The sequence below is a fragment of the Gopherus flavomarginatus genome, chromosome 3 (genome assembly GCF_025201925.1).
Source record: "Gopherus flavomarginatus isolate rGopFla2 chromosome 3, rGopFla2.mat.asm, whole genome shotgun sequence".
NCBI lineage: Eukaryota > Metazoa > Chordata > Testudines > Testudinidae > Gopherus > Gopherus flavomarginatus.
This window is the reverse complement of record NC_066619.1, coordinates 228098379-228114563: the sequence shown is the minus strand read 5'-3', so window position 1 is coordinate 228114563 and position 16185 is coordinate 228098379.

Below are 16185 nucleotides of genomic sequence, written 5' to 3'. Positions count from 1 at the left end.
CTCTCACATTTCCTTTTTATGAAGGAAGTGGTTGCTCATGGATTTTGTGAGAAAATGTCTACTCCAGACTGGAATCTCTGACTATGACTTCAGATACAAACTCAGACTCAGATACAAAATGATTGGTCCCCCTTGAACTATAGCCAACATCCAGGAATTCCTAATTGGCCTTTGAAGATACAAGGGTGGTCCCTGAGCAGAGTAGCGGAGATGTGACTCCTACACAACTCTAAGTGTTTGCAGACAGGATGAGTGCTCTCTCATGCCAGTGATGACACTTGAAGCCTTAGCCTGCTCTCTTCTGGGAGAGGGAGAGGTGAAGCACCAGCTAAGCCAAGTCTGAAGTCTACAGACAAGAGAAAAGAAACTGGATAACTTTGGTATGATTTGATGTATGAGCTCAAACCATCTGTAACACCAACCTGGTTCCAGAAAAAGGACAATCAGGTGAGTCAAAAGACTCAGAATGAGAATTCTGATCTATTCACAAGAGGGATGCCCTTGCCCCATCCTCTACTAGTGTATATCTGTCACTAACAGTAATACCAAAGTAGACATTAAAACCCTCAAGTGTTATAAAATTAAGTAAGATTATATTGAGTTAAAAAGTGTGTTTTATTTTAAAGCTGCTAAGTGTATGATTTGATCCATGCCTCTGTTAAAACCTGTAACAGATGCTGTATGGGAGGGAAAGCAAGATTAGTAAAACTTTGGTGCTTTTTCCTTAATTCTTTTAATAGACACCAGGTAGGAAGATACCAAGTATCTCTAGTTTTAACCTCCTTAAGACCAGGACCGGCGCTAGTGTTTTTAGCGCCCTAGGCGCACAGCCATTTCGCCGCCCCGCATGCTGGTCCCATGGCTCCGGTGGACCTGCCACAGTCATGCCTGTGGAGGGTCCGCCGGTCCGCGGCTCTGGTGGAGCTGCCAAAGGCGTGCCTGTGGGAGGTCCACCGGAGCCGCAGCAGCAGCAGACCGTCCACAGGCACGACTGCAGCAGGTCCACCGGAGCAGCCTGCCGCCCCCCCCCGGCAAAATGCTGCCCCCCAATAATCCTGGCGCCCTAGGCGATTGCCTAGGCCGCCTAAATGGAAGCGCCGGCCCTGCTTAAGACAGGAAATATGTCATCTCTGTTCCAGAACAGCACTGAGCCTATATCAATATTCAACAAAAAGAAAAATAGCAATAACCGTGTATGTTTCATGTCAGGCAGGGTAGGTATCTACACACCATTGTCAGGGACTTGTCATCGGCTAATACACAAAGGGGGTAGCCCTATAGATAAAACTGTAATTGAACTCAGTAGCACCTTTGCCTATATAAGATGGTAGGATTGCTTCCATAGCTGATGTGCTGACTGACTGCAGTTATGCTAATTAAGAAACCATTTGAAGACTCTTCAGGTCCATTATATTTAGTCATATACTGATATGACAAGCAAGATGGGTTCAGATGTCGATGGTATCATTGATATGAGTTGGCCAATGGCTACCTTGCTAAGGCAAGAATCCAGGGAACAATGTAACATAGTGGTGCACAATGTCTACCAGTTAGTACACTGATACTTTGTGGGTATCCCAGGATCAGAGGAATTTACCATCTAGCTCTTTATATTTTATTTACATTTATTTCTTGTTGTAAAATAGAATCTTTTTTCCAGTGATAAGTCTGGAAAGTCAGCTGACTTCTCAAGGAGCTTTTTCTTCTGCCAAATAAAAAAAGAAATAAAAGCTTCACCTCTCTTCAAAATTGAGATATTAATGATTGACTATTATTAACAGTACATATAAGCTACATGCTCATCCAGGCTGGCTTGCAAGAAGGTAGCATAACTGAAGTGACAAACAATTTGTCTTGTAAAAACTGCTATACAGAACTTGATGTAGCATTTATAATTTGCTGCACGATTGGGTGTGGTAATCACTTTATATAACTGTCATCACAACCAGTCAGACACCTGTTCAAAACCTTGTTTTTAGTTTGCATATATATAAAACTGCAGCCAGGCATACTATATAGAACTGAAATTAAAATTGTTCCTTTTGCAGCCACCAAGTGGCAGTCCTCATCAAATGAGGTCAGCATTTTCTGTATACTGTGAATTATATTAGCTATATTTAGCATATAGATTGTGCCCAATTTCAGTGAATTTTGGGAGCTCAGGATTTCTCAGGATCAGACTTGTAGATATCATAAGCTTATTGGAGCAGAAACTCTGCTTTCTTTATGTTTGTACATTCACTGGCTCAGTGCTCAGTGAATAAATGTCTTCATCTTTAAACTGAAGCAGTCAATGACAATAGCGTAAGAGCTGCCTGCTTCAAAAATATATTTACAATATTGAGAAACTCCACCATTGGAATTCTACTGGAGCTCCACATAGTCCAAAGGCTTGAGAACTGCATGTGATGTATTGAAAAGTATAGTAAAATTGTAAGCTATCATTTTAAATCCTCAAGGATTTTCCTGCCCAGCCTTGCAGGCTAGAGGGTTCTGCAGGAAGCTTGCGATCTGCATCTAGCAGCAGTCAGTTTGCAAAGTTGGCCTACAAGAAGGTGGGGTGAGATATGGCTGGCTGTTTTAGAAAGCAGCTTGCTTTTTTCTTTGTTTTTGGTTCCTGTGTATTAAAGTTCTGTGTTTTTAAGAAAGCAGTATCCCATTGCAACCTTCCTCAAGAGAGTCTCTTATGATTTTTATCTAACTTTTTTCTGTTTGTATGCTGTGGCCGTAACACTGAAGGTGCACATCACCTCACAGGAGAGCTCAACATGATGATTACCGGGAACCTATTACCGGGAACCTATTTATACTAGTTCTGGCAACTGAATTCACAGTGACTTATTACTCTGTAAGGAATCTGTTTTTATGCTAGATTCAACTGTTCCTAGTAGTCACTTATAATAGTGTCAAGTAGTAAGTTTTAAGTAGCACTAACTAAAGCTAAAGCTACTAAATAAAGTGATTCTTATAAAAAGTCACTATAATTTAGTTGTTAATTTCTATTCTGGGAGAATGATTAAATGCTTAATTGTTTAGTGTGTGTATATATATATTACCCTTTACCCATTCACCCTTGCTGCTAACAGACAAATTAGTCACACTCTATCTTGTTAAAAGTACTAACTAGCATATAGATCCTCATGTTCAGTAACATCTCTCACGGGATGCTACAAACACAAGTAAGGTTTTTGGTGCCTACTTTCACCCACATGCAGGTGGCCCTCACAAAGACTATACATCATGTACATTCTAATTTGAAGGTTTAAATGGGATTTTACAGGTGGATACCCTTTGTACTGAGGTGAATTGTGCTTTTGGTGACAACTTGTGATACTATTGGCCAAATCCAGCAATGTATGTAACAGGCATTCAGTGTGAGAGAATATATTGTTGCCCTTTTTTGACTCAAGTGACTAGTCAAAGTTCAGGACCCTGGGGAAGTTCCATCTGGAAGTAGAAATTGATGGAGTCTGGTATTTTCTTTGATGCAATCTTAGTTATTTACAAGGAGTGCACAAAGCTGTGCTCCTTTGAATGTAAAATGAACCAAAAACAAAAGAAGCCGTTTCTTAGCTTACAGCCCCAATCTTCATTGTTTTTTTAGGTCTGTTGGCTAGTATCTCTCTTGCTTTTTCCAGGAGCAGACTGTCCTTGCAGGCTACTGCTTGGCTTTCTTGCTTCTCCCTTCTTGCTCTCTTCTCATCTGTCCTCAGTTTGTGTTCTCTGACCCTACACACACACCTCCACCCAGGGGTAGCTCCAGGCACCAGTGCAGCTGCTTTCGGCAGTGCACCTGCAGGAGGTCCTCTGGTCCTGCAGCTTTGGCAGCAATTCGGTGGCGGGGACACCGAAGCCGCGTGACCAGTGGACTCCCCACAGGCATGCCGCCGAAGCCATGTGACCAGCGGACCACCCACAGGCGCACCACTGAAAGCTGCCTGCCTGCCCTGCTTGGGGTGGCAAAAAACATAGAGCCTGCCCTGCCTCCACCCACACCCACAGATCTTGTCACAATACACAGTCAAACTCTCTGCCCACATGGTGCTAGTTTATTGGGAGATTTTATTAGGCTTTGTCCCTTAACTGTCTCTTGCAACTAAATGGAGAAGCAAATTTTGCCCATTACATGTGCATGTTCCCACCTATCCAACTGCTAGAAAGAAATTTGACAAATAAAGGAATCTTGGGATTAATTTTAAAATTCTCCCACTATCTTTTCTTCTCAGTGTTGGTGATATCTCTGTCAAAATAAGCATTTATAGTTTGTTTCAGTCCCATAGCATGGTAAGGCCCCAAAAGTTGATATAATCTGAACCAGCATTTGAACTTTTGGGCCTCTGCCAAAATTACATTCCAGCCTCTTGATTGTTTACCCACTAAGTATAAGGGAAATTTTCTTGATACCCTCAATCTGTTGACTTTTTGAGGTAGAAAATTCCTCTGAATAGTGCATATTAAGGATGACTTTGGAAATCCAAAGCCAAACCCAAAATTGAATTAAGACTAGAAATGTGTTGAATGTCCCTAGTAACCAGGCTATATGGTTACTTTTAGCCACAGTGAAAATTCACTGAATTCAATATGCAAACAAGGACATTTTCTACGTATTTGTAATGTACCAAAAATGATCCATTCTGGAGCTTCTGCAAACCCAGGAAAGCCAGTAGACTTTCAGGGGGGAAGTAAAAGGAATTGTTAAAGCATATTTGGGTGCTGACTCACTTCCCAATGGCCTGGTTAGTGGGTCATTCAGCATATTGCTGAGCTTCACTCATTTTCTGGATTTGCAGGTGCCCCCTGAATATGTGAGGACCAATGAACAATTGGCAGTACTCTCTAGAAAAAAATGGAGTAAGGCCACTGTCGTCTGCATTGATCAATTACACAGTGCCACAAACCTGTATATCTTTTGGGGGGCTTATTGAGCAAAGTGCTGAGTGACCTCAGTTTCTAATGATTTCTATTCCCTACTTGTGGGAATATTCCAGCACCTTAAAGAATCAAGCCATAGAGCTTTAAAAGTGCTGAGAGAGAAGATGAAGAAGCAAATACAGTTAATGAAATGGCACACTAGAAAGCTTGGTTCAGTTGTATCCAGGTTCACAACTGTGTAACCAAAGTCCTCTATCAAACAGAGAACTTTCCCCAGTTAAAAAAACTATGGATCATTTTGGTGTGTAGAGGCTAGATAACCATTTAGTCTGGGTTTAATGTGCTAACAGGCCTGCCTGATCTTGCCCTCGTCGATGTTAATGGCAAATCTCTGATTAACTTCAATTAGTCAGATCTACTCTACAATATGAGAATCCAGATTATATTCACAGTGTCAGTATTTTAGTAATACTTAATGTATAATATGTTTAACATATTATATACAAGATAATGGGCCTGAATTTTAACAAACTTATCTATCGATCACAGCTGACTAAATCATAATGTAACACATAGACAAAGTCTACCAACTGACTAGCAGAGAGCACAAGTAATGACTTCACTGCTACATAAAAGAACCAAAATAAGTAAATCAGCCTAAATCATATACTATCTAACCCCTAATATTCCTCTTTTTGGCTTGATCTACACTGGGCGGGGAGGGAGAATTGATCTAAGATAGGCAACTTCAGCTATGAGAATAGCGTAGCTGAAGTCGACGTATCTTAGATCGACTTAGATTGACTTACTTCGCGTCCTCACGGCGCGGGATCGACGGCCACCACTCCCCCGTCGACTCCGCTTCCGCCTCTCACCATGGTGGAGTTCCGGAGTCAACGGGGAGCACATTCAGGGATCCATGTATCATGTCTAGACAAGATGCGATACATTGATCCCCGATAGATCGATCACTACCTGCCGATCCAGCGGGCAGTGTAGGCATACTTTTAATAAAATGCTATCTACAATTTATTTAGCTTTTTGAGTCAGGAAAGATATAGCTTAACTCGTAAGAAAATTAACAATTTGTCACCCAAACATAATGATTCTAATGAAGTTTCTCCAAATTTATCTTTAAAGCCAGGAATGTTTGCAGATTTCCTTGTGCCAGCATTCGCAGCATAATGCTTCAGCCTTACTCCTCCCACAGCTGCATGTGCTCATGAATCAGAATTACTTATTCCTCCCATGGGCTTCTACAGAGAGCCTTGCAGATGTGGAAATTTTTCTTAAGGAGAGTCTTTGTACTGTAGAGAGAAAATGGTCCAATTAAGTGGATTCCTATTCTTCTAGAATCACTAGACCAGAGTGATTTTTCTTTTAACCTCTTTGCATTATGAGTAATAAAACCAATCATTTAACAATATCAAAATCATTTCCTCTACCTTTAATTTGTGAAACTTGTATAAAATGGGCTCCTTCCATCTAGCAATCAGTTCTTGCATCCAGCAATCAGACACTATACTCAGAGCAAACACATGTATTTGATTAGGACAATTAAAATTTAGGAGTGCTCCAGAATAATCCCACTGAGGTCTTGAGAAACTGGAGGAGCTCCATCTTTCTCAACAGCCCCTCTGGTTGATTGATGAATGGTACTAACAGGTGCTTCTCAACCTAAAGTGGCTCAGGAGAGACATTTGGTGCTCCTCAGCCTAAAGAATGATAGCTATAGGACAGGGTGCCAAAACAGAAGGCGGCATAAATATCGCTGTCAATCCACATAAATTCTACAGCAGAAAAATTAAACCTATCTGTCATTACTTAAGAGGCCAACATTGTAGATATCAGAATAACAGAATTAATTGAGTACAAACCGCATTAATTGTGTATGAAATAAAGAGCAGTAGCCAAGATATATGTATGTCTATCATATGAATAATACCTTAGATATATAATCACCTTTCACTTTGAAGGATCCCCAAAGAATTTTACAAACTAAATATACAAGGATCACTTCATCCATTGCTGAAGCATAGTAACCTCTGGGATGGAACAGTTCATCTGTCTTCTTGTCTAGTATTAAAGAGTTCACGGCAGGAAATAAAGAAGAATGCCAAATCCAGTGGTAACTTCAGAAAAGAGCCCCATGTCTTAATTTTTTTCCAAATGTACAGACATCTTCAAATGATCAAATATTATAAAACAAATGGGGCACTTTTGAAATAATATGCAAAACAATCCCATACTTTAAGTGTTTAATTCTTCCTTACCACTTTAAACATATACATCTTTATCTGTAGGAAGGAAACCTGTAAACATACTGTTTGGGGATTTTTTCCCCTACCTGATTTAAAAAAACCTTCAGAATATGTGAATTCTTAACATTTCTAGTAATAGTGTTGGTGACATTATCCACTATCTTTTACAGGCCCCAAGCATAAAATTATGTTCCTAGAGGAGCATTTCAGAGTATTCTTGACATGTAAAGGAGGGAACTGAGCATATTGACACTAATGTTTCCTTAGTGGTATAACTAGTGTGCGTTTGAATGATCCAGATAACTTCCTTCCCTCTCTCCTAGGCAGATGCTGAGATTAAAATGTGTTTATATATGTTTATATGCTCTCATTTTCAAGGACAGCAGGGTTGTTTAGTCTTCCACATCTGGCCGCCCTCTCCCACACTTTTCCTGTGGGAAGCTCTCTTCTCATGTCCTCAACCAAAGGAAAGGGGAAGAATAGCTGTGTGTGGGACTTCACTACAACCCTGAGGTCAATGGAATCTTCCTGGGAAATCTTGGTTAAAATGCAGCTCTAATATGTAAAGTGATGCTGTAAAAATGTCAGTTGGGGCTCTGTGACAGTACCTAACAGCATCACAGAAAGTGCCAGGAGAAAATTGGAGGTTTTGCCAGCTGAGTGGAGGACAACTGAGGCTTTTGGTAGCTGATAGGTATGGGAGACTGTATGGAATTGCAGAATAAGCATATCAACTTCATGCTTCTGCTCAGATGTTTGGCAGTGAGTTATTTAACAGTCCTGGTATTTAAATTGCTATCTCTAGATTTCAAAATAAACTACCAGTTAAGATGAATGAGGCAGTTCATATCAAATTCTGTAAGACTGCCATTGCATCTGTTTATTAGGATCATGTTTTCTAGGCTTTCTTCACAATCATGAGAGGAAAAAATACTGCTGTGAATTAAAAGCAGATTTTTGGAGCACACTTTTGTGTCAAGAAGAGAATTGAGGCCACAGAATCATGGAATGAATTGGCTCTGGTAATAATGTGCAAGAAGAAAATAACCCAGCTTGCCTTCTCAAGCCTGTCTTGAGTTTGCAGGGCTGGCAGTCGGGGGGGAAGGGGGCAAAATCTCTTTTATTGGTAAACTAAGGGCATTGGTCCTGGATATCATTTAGAGACAATGACCATGTACCCCATAATACCACTTTTGCACTATCACTTTTCAAAATGAAACTGCAATTTAAGTCCCATGGTCTCCCATCCCCCACTGTGCTGTGGCTAGGCATTATTGTTCTCTGTATTTATAATGCTAGCCTTGCAATCAAATCTTCATGATCAGCTCCAATGCCAGTGCAGAACCCTATTTTCTTCAATGGAATGCTGCGTATCCTCCTGCACAGGTCAGATTGCAGCACTGAACCCTATTTCATGTTTTAAGGAGACTTTTAAAAAAAATTACAATCCACTTGACTTTAGAGATTGCCCTATGTCCCATCCTCTCATGCAGATTAGAGACTAGGGCTGCCAAGCAATTAAAAAAATTAATTGTGATTAATCGCGCTGTTAACAATAGGATACCATTTATTTTAAATAGTTTTGGATGTTTACTACATTTTCAAATATATTAATTTCAGTTGCAACACAGAATACAAAGTGTACAGTGCTCACTTTATATTTTTTATTATAAATATTTGCACTGTAAAAATAAAATAAATAGTATTTTTCAATTCACTTAATATAAGTACTGTAGAGCAGTGTCTTTATCATGAAAGTTGAACTTACAAATGTAGAACTATGCACAAAAAAATCGCTACATTCAAAAATAAAACTCGGTCCTACTTCTTGTTCCACTCAGTCCTACTTCTTGTTCTGCCAATTGCCCAGACAAACAAGTTTATCTATATGTGCAGGAGACAATGCTGCTCGCTTCTTGTTTACAATGTCACCTGAAAGTGAGAACAGGTGTTTGCTGTTGTAGCCAGAGTTACAAGATATCTATGTGCCAAATGTGCTAAAGATTTATATGTCCCTTCATGCTTCAACCACTATTCCAGAGGACATGTTTATGCTAATGACGGGTTCTGCTCAATAACGATCCAAAGCAGTGCAGACCAATGCATGTTCATTTTCATCATCTGAGTCAGATGCCACTGGCAGAAGGTTGATTTTCTTTTTTGGTGGTTAAAGTTCTGTAGTTTCCACATCGGAGTGTTGCTGTCTTAAGAGTTCTGAAAGCATGCGCCACACCTCGTCCCTCTCAGATTTTGGAAGGCCCTTCAGATTCTTCAACCTGGGGTCAAGTGCTATAGATATCTTTAGAAATCTCACATTGGTACCTTCTTTAAATTTTGTCAGATCTGCAGTGAAAGTGTTTTTAAAACGAACAACGTGTGCTGGGTCATCATCCAAGACTGCTATAATATGAAATATATGGCAGAATTGGGGTAAAACAAAGCAGGAGACATACAATTCTCCCCAAAGGAGTTCAGTCACAAATTTAATTAACGCATTCTTTTTTTAATGAGTGTTATCATCATGGAAACATGTCCTCCAGAATGGTGGCCAAAGCATGAAGGGGCACAGGAATGTTTAACCTATGCAAGCTACAAAATTGCCATGCAAACACCTGTTCTCACTATCAGACTGGTAACATTTTAAATAAGAAGAGGGCAGCATTATCTCCCGTAAACCTGTTTGTCTTAACGATTGGCTGAACAAGAAGTAGGACTGAGTGGATTTGTAGGCACTAAAGTTTTACAATGTTTTGTTTTTGAGTGCAGTTATGTAACAAAAAAAATATATATTTGTAAGTTGCACTTTCATGATAAAGAGATTGCACTTCAGTACTTGTATGAAGTGAATTGAAAAATATTTTTTTTACAGTGCAAGCATTTGTAATAAAAATAACATCACGTGAGCATTGTACACTTTGTGTTCTGTGTTGTAAAAGAAATCAATATATTTGAAAATGTAGAAAAATATCCAAAATATTTAATAAATTTCAATTGGTATTCTTTTAACAGTGTGCTTAAAACTGCGATTAATCATGATTAATTTTTTAAATTGTGATTAATTTTTGAGTTTATTTTGCATTAGTTATCTGCAATTAATCAACAGCCCTAATAGAGACTACAGGCAGACAACACTCATGATCACAGACAGCACCTCTTCATTCCTTCAGTGTGAAGAAACTCCCCTAGCATGGTCCTGATTCAGCAAAAGTACTTAAGGGCACACCTAACTTTAAGCATGTGAGTAGCCAGTGAGACTACTCACATGATTAATTTTAACCATAGTTTTAAATACCTTGCTAGATTGAAGCCCCAGTAGAGAAAATGTAGAGCTTGTGAGCTGTTCTAGCTGCCAAGAAAAGAGGTTGTATAGCAGTGGTTAATATGTAAACAATCCGCTGATAATAATAAACTGTATATTTTCCACCCAGATGTGCCAAGAAAATTGTACATACTTGTTTGCACTACTTTTTATAACATTGACACTACTTCAGTTGCTCAACATCTGAGGCTTGTCACAGGTTGCTTCTGGTATTTGGCACTAATCTCAGTGTTCTGGGGAAATGTGAAAATGATTGCGGCTGCCCTACCACTCCCCCTCGCACACCCCTTTAGTGCCTCTAATCAGAAGCCTACCATATGTAGGTGACAATCACTTATTGTCAGAATTTTACCCTTGGGGGAAATTTATTAGTGGTTTGCACTTTAAATCCATCCCATAACAAAATAACATACTGTCAACCTGAAAAACTCTCCGCAAGCTTTCAAATCCTCACAAAAAGCACTTTTTCATTGCCCCAAAGATTATGTAGCTCTTAATACGTGGAATTACTGATTTGTGAGGTTAAATGGTCTTTGCTCTCCGTGACCTCAGAGAGTGTGCTGTAGACTTGACACTAATTTGTTAAATTTTCCACTGATCTTGAAACAAATCCTTCACACAAACTTTAAAAGCTCCCTCACCTTTACTCTAGAAACCTAAGAAGAGTTTAAGGTCAAGTGAATTTATTCAAGAAGCTTTGTCACCTTTCTATGCAACCCCCAATCTGTAACCAGTTAATTAAAGTCAACTAAAAAAAAACTTAAGAGTGGCTTTACTAAAAGCTGTGGTAATAAACCATGATATCAGAGCAAAGAGGTTAAAAAAAATCTAATCATGGATTTTTCATAAGTATCATTTTACCAAGAAAAGAAAAGCTAAATGACAAACAATTATTAAAAGTTTCTTAACTTCTTTCTAAAGTGATTTTAATGCCTTTATTATCTGTTTGAAATTATATAGGGATTAAATCACTTTCCTTTTTATGAATGTTGCGCAGGTCAATCAAGCAGAAATTACAGAACTATAGAAATAGATACATGTGGCTTCAACTGTTTTCCCACAAACTAATAAACCACCGACTGAATCCTGCTCTCCCTAAGCGAATAGTCCCATTGATTTCAATAGAACTACTTGTGTATGTGTATTAGTTTTTTTAATTAAAGTTGCCCAGAAACTGAGTCCTCTTTTTAGTTCTACTTACAAAGGGAAGAGGGAGAAATCAAATGAGATATTTAAGGATGTGCTGCTGCAATCTCATATTCTCATATTTATGGTTACTACTAGGAATAGTCTCATTGAGATAAATGGGACTAGTTACATATGGTTGCCAACTGTTTAATTGCACAAAGCCAAACACCATTGCCCCACCCCCTGCCACACCCCTCCCTGTGGCCACATCCCTGACCCACTCCTTCTCTGAGGCCCTGCCTCCCATTCACTCTATCCCCCTTCCCTCCAACACTTGCTCTCCCACACCCTCACTCACTTTCACCCAGCTGGGGCAAGGGGTTGGGGTGCAGGCTGTGGGCTGGGGCCCATGGGTTTGGAGTGTGGGAAGGGGCTCCAGGCTGAGCCTGGGGCAGGGGTGCAGGAGGGTGTTTGGATGTGGGCTCTGGGAGGGAGTTTGGATGTTCGAGGGGGCTCAGGGCTGAGGTGTTTGAGGGGGTGCGGGCTCTGGCTGGGTGGTGCTTACCTTGGGTGGCTCCTGGAAGTGTCGGCATGTCCCTGTGGCTCCTGGATCAGGGATGACCAGATGGCTCTGCACACCGCCCCTGCAGCTCCCATTGGCAGTGGTTCCTGGCTAATAGGAGCTATGGGGGCAATGTGCAGAGACCCCCTGGCCATCTGTACACCTTGGAGCTGGACATGCCAGCCACTTCCGGGCACTGCGTAGAGCCAGGGGAGGTAGGAAGCCTGCCTTAGCCTTGCTGTGCTGCCGACTGGACTTCGGGCCTATTAAAATCTCCCAGATTGCTTTCAATAGCAACTGAGAGATTGGGGCCGATTCCGGGAGACTCCCGGCCAATCTGGGAGGGTTAGTAACCCTAAAATGAGCATAGATATTGGACTGTTTGCAGGATTGGGTATTCTGTCTGAAACTTAACTACTGTATGCATTCCATGGCCATCTAATACATTATATGCAAGAGAAGCATATCAAAGTTTGTTGTAGCAAAAAATGTGTAGTTAAACATGATCCTGATCCTGCATTTTGCTTAGAAAACTTGCTTACACCCAACATTACTTAAAAGTTTGGAATATTATACAATTCCACTGTAAAAGGTTGAGAAAGGGAGTACTGGGACTCTTCAACACCTTTGAAAACACTTTTTTATTAGGTGTCTAAATGTAGATTAAGCAGCTTAACTTCAGGGATCCAGGTTTCAAAAATTTGGCCACAAAATATAAAAATCTCTGCAGCTTTTTCCCCCTATGTGTAAAAAGCTCACTTATCACATAAAGCAAGCCACTAATAAATAAGTGGTACTCTAAATAGATGCAATTTAATAAGCCCATAGAGAATCCTACTGGGAGCTACTCTAAAGGGTAATGGGGGGAGGGAAAAGCAATTCATTAAGAAATTGACAGAAAGAAACAAATTGAGGGCCCAGTCCTATGTTCCTCATGCACTATTTCAGTAGGAGTTTTGGGCCCAATAAATGAAGGGGATGGAAAATGACCTGTGTATTCCCACAATAATAAACATGAAGTTCAACAATAATGATAATGTTCAAGGAAACTTGCAAAAAGAGTAGAAGTTTGTACAGTTGCTGTGATGCCTTTAGTTCATCTTGTTGTGTCACAGAGTTACCATCCCCATCTGACATTATATATGTGTTGTAATATCTGAGCACAGTGAGATTAGGTAAAGGGTCACTGTCAGATCTGATTGGTATAAAATTACTGCTTCAATAATACTTCAGAAGATTTTCCGGTGATGCACACCATTTATTCTGATGGATTACAATACTCAGTTAAAATTCGTATTGTCACTCTGGAGATTGTGTTTTGGCTGGATAGGCTTCCTCATGGTACTGTAATCCCTTCGAAAAAGTGGTTTGCAATATGGAAAAAATCTTTGATGTACTGTTAAAGTTAACAGTGTAGATTTGCCCCTCCTCGGCATGCACATGACATTCCATGCTGGACCTGAAAAGTCTGAAAAATCTATTGAGAATAAGAGTAATAGAGGTCAACCAATACGGAGAAAAAAAATTAACAGTCAGTGGCTCTAGGACTTTTGTTCCCTCCTTCCAGCCCTGCAGTCACTGACGCAGTGTTGCATCACTAAATATTTTGCTGCTCCTAGTGTTTTCCTGTCCTGCTTGTTTGGTAGAGTTGACTTTGCGTACAATTACATAAACGGCCTGATTGTGCAATGTAAACACTGGCTCACTTGTAGGGGAGGAGTGTAGAGCTGGACTGTCCTATAGGGAGGTGTGGAAGGAATTATGTCGCAAAGTTCCCTGGCATGCGGAGGAAGTGTGCATGTTGCAGAATCACTAATGTTATGGCATACTCCCATCTCTGTGCCCAGCCACTTTTACCAGTGCAGCAGGGAGGAGAGAAGCCATGATTCTGCCTCTTTCTTGCCCCCATGGGGTGTCTTGAGCCCCTGGGAACACCAGAAGGGAGCTATCCCATGAGTTCAGAGGCTGTGACAGATTGGGGCCTTGCATTGGGGTATAAAGGAGGGAGGATCCCTCTGCACCTACCCAAGCAAGGGATAGGCATAATCTGGCCATAAAAACACTGTAATAAGGGCCATCAACTGCTTATAAATGTATGGACATCTTTGGGTGGGCTGCAGTTTACATCACTGCCCTTTTCCAGTGCCTAAGAAACCGAACTCCCATAGAAAAGTACCAGAGACCAAGAATTCAGTCACTGAAGGTTTTCAGCAAGGATTGCACAGGGTCAGTCTCCTCGCATTCAAGTCCAAACGAATAAAAGGAATCAATTTCATTCTTAAGTACCAACTTTATAAAATATTTTGATAAAGAAACATAAACAACTTAATTTTTACAACATAACATGGCTATTTAGATTATTCATATCTGAAGATAAACATAAATAAAGAAAAAAATTGCATCTAAACAGGTCAGTCTCATTCCCCACAGAAGCACAGCAAGAAGAAACTCAGAGTTCCCAAAAGCTTAGGTTGAGTTCACCTGAATTTCAGTTAATCTTTGATAATTAAATCTATACAGTCTGCTGAGTCAAAAGCAACATCTTCCCTACACTTGCTTGTAGAAATCTCCAGCTGGAATTCATGGAGATTCTTCCTCCTCCTCTACTGAAATCATTCAGTTAACTAGTCAGCTAACCAATTAACCAACCACTCCAGTTAAGTATATAGATAAAAAAACCTGTGACAAAATACAAATCTGAGTAGCAAAATATAAATAACTCTTTCCCCATTATCACATTTAAATAAGAGAAAGTTGGTGAATCATACTGGTTGAGACAATTTAACTAAAACAGTTTGGCTAAAATCAAACAACATTCAAAGTATAGAATTAAAATAAAAAAAAAAAATGTTCTCCCAAATTTCCCCTTTCTATAATTAACACTACCTGGGTGCTCTGTTGGAGAGTTAACAATATCACTAACTTGCTGCAAAATACTTCAGAGTTAGGGACAAGAGCCTGCTTTCTGTTCCTTGGGTTCAGCTTCTCCCAACCCACACAGTGCACATAACCTTGTGCAAAGCAGTTACCCTGACTACTTGCCCTTGTGGAGTCTGAATCCACAAACAAGGAACTTATTGAGCACACCCAAACCCACCACATCCAGTTCCAGAAAGTTTTGAATTTAGAGAACTAATTGTGCATTGGCCCACCAACAATGACCCAGATCAACTCATTCCTACCCACCCCTCAATAGATCTCTTGAAGAGATCTCCCTATTAGGCACATGGGTTACACATACAGGTCAGTCACCTTATTGATAACCAACAGATTTAATTAAAAAGAAACTCATTTGGCTCCAGAGGTGCATTAAGGTATTGTGGAATTGAGCCCTGGGCCAGAGCAAGTGGGGGGCCCCCACCCCACATCTTCCATCTATGGTCCCATCCCCCTTATGCCCATTCCATCTGCAGCTAGAGTTACCAACTTTCTACTTGCAGAAAACCAAACACCCCGCCCCCCCCCCGCTCCAACCCTCCTCTGAGGTCCCTCCCTCCACTCCATCCCTCCTCTCTCTGTTGCTCACTCTCCCCACCTTCACTCACTCGCTCATTTTCACCAGGCTGGGGCAGGGATGCGAGAGGGGGTGAGGGCTCTCAGGTGGGGCCAGGGTTGAGGAGTTTGAGGTGCAGGAGGGGGCTCCAGACTGAGGGGTGGAGCCGAGAGGTTCAGAGTATGGGAGGTGGCTCCATGCTGTTGGGGAGTGGGACAGGGTATGGGCTCTGCAAAGGGGTGTCGGTTCCAGGGTGGAGCCAGAAATTAGGGGTTCAGGGTGAGGGAGGGGGCTCCAGGCTGGGGCAGGGAGCTGGGGTTTGTGGAGGGTGAGGGCTCTGGCTGGGGGTGCAGACTCTGCAGTGGGGCTGGGGATGAGGGGTTTGGAGTGTAGGAGGGGGCTCTGGGTTGGGGCAAGGGTGTAGGGGTGTGTGAGGGCTCTGGCTGAGGATGTGGGCTCTGGGGTGGAGCTGGGGATGAGTCCACATCTGAACTTTCCTGAACACGTCCTGTAGAAAACTGAGTCATGCATAGACATGTGACTTGCCCAT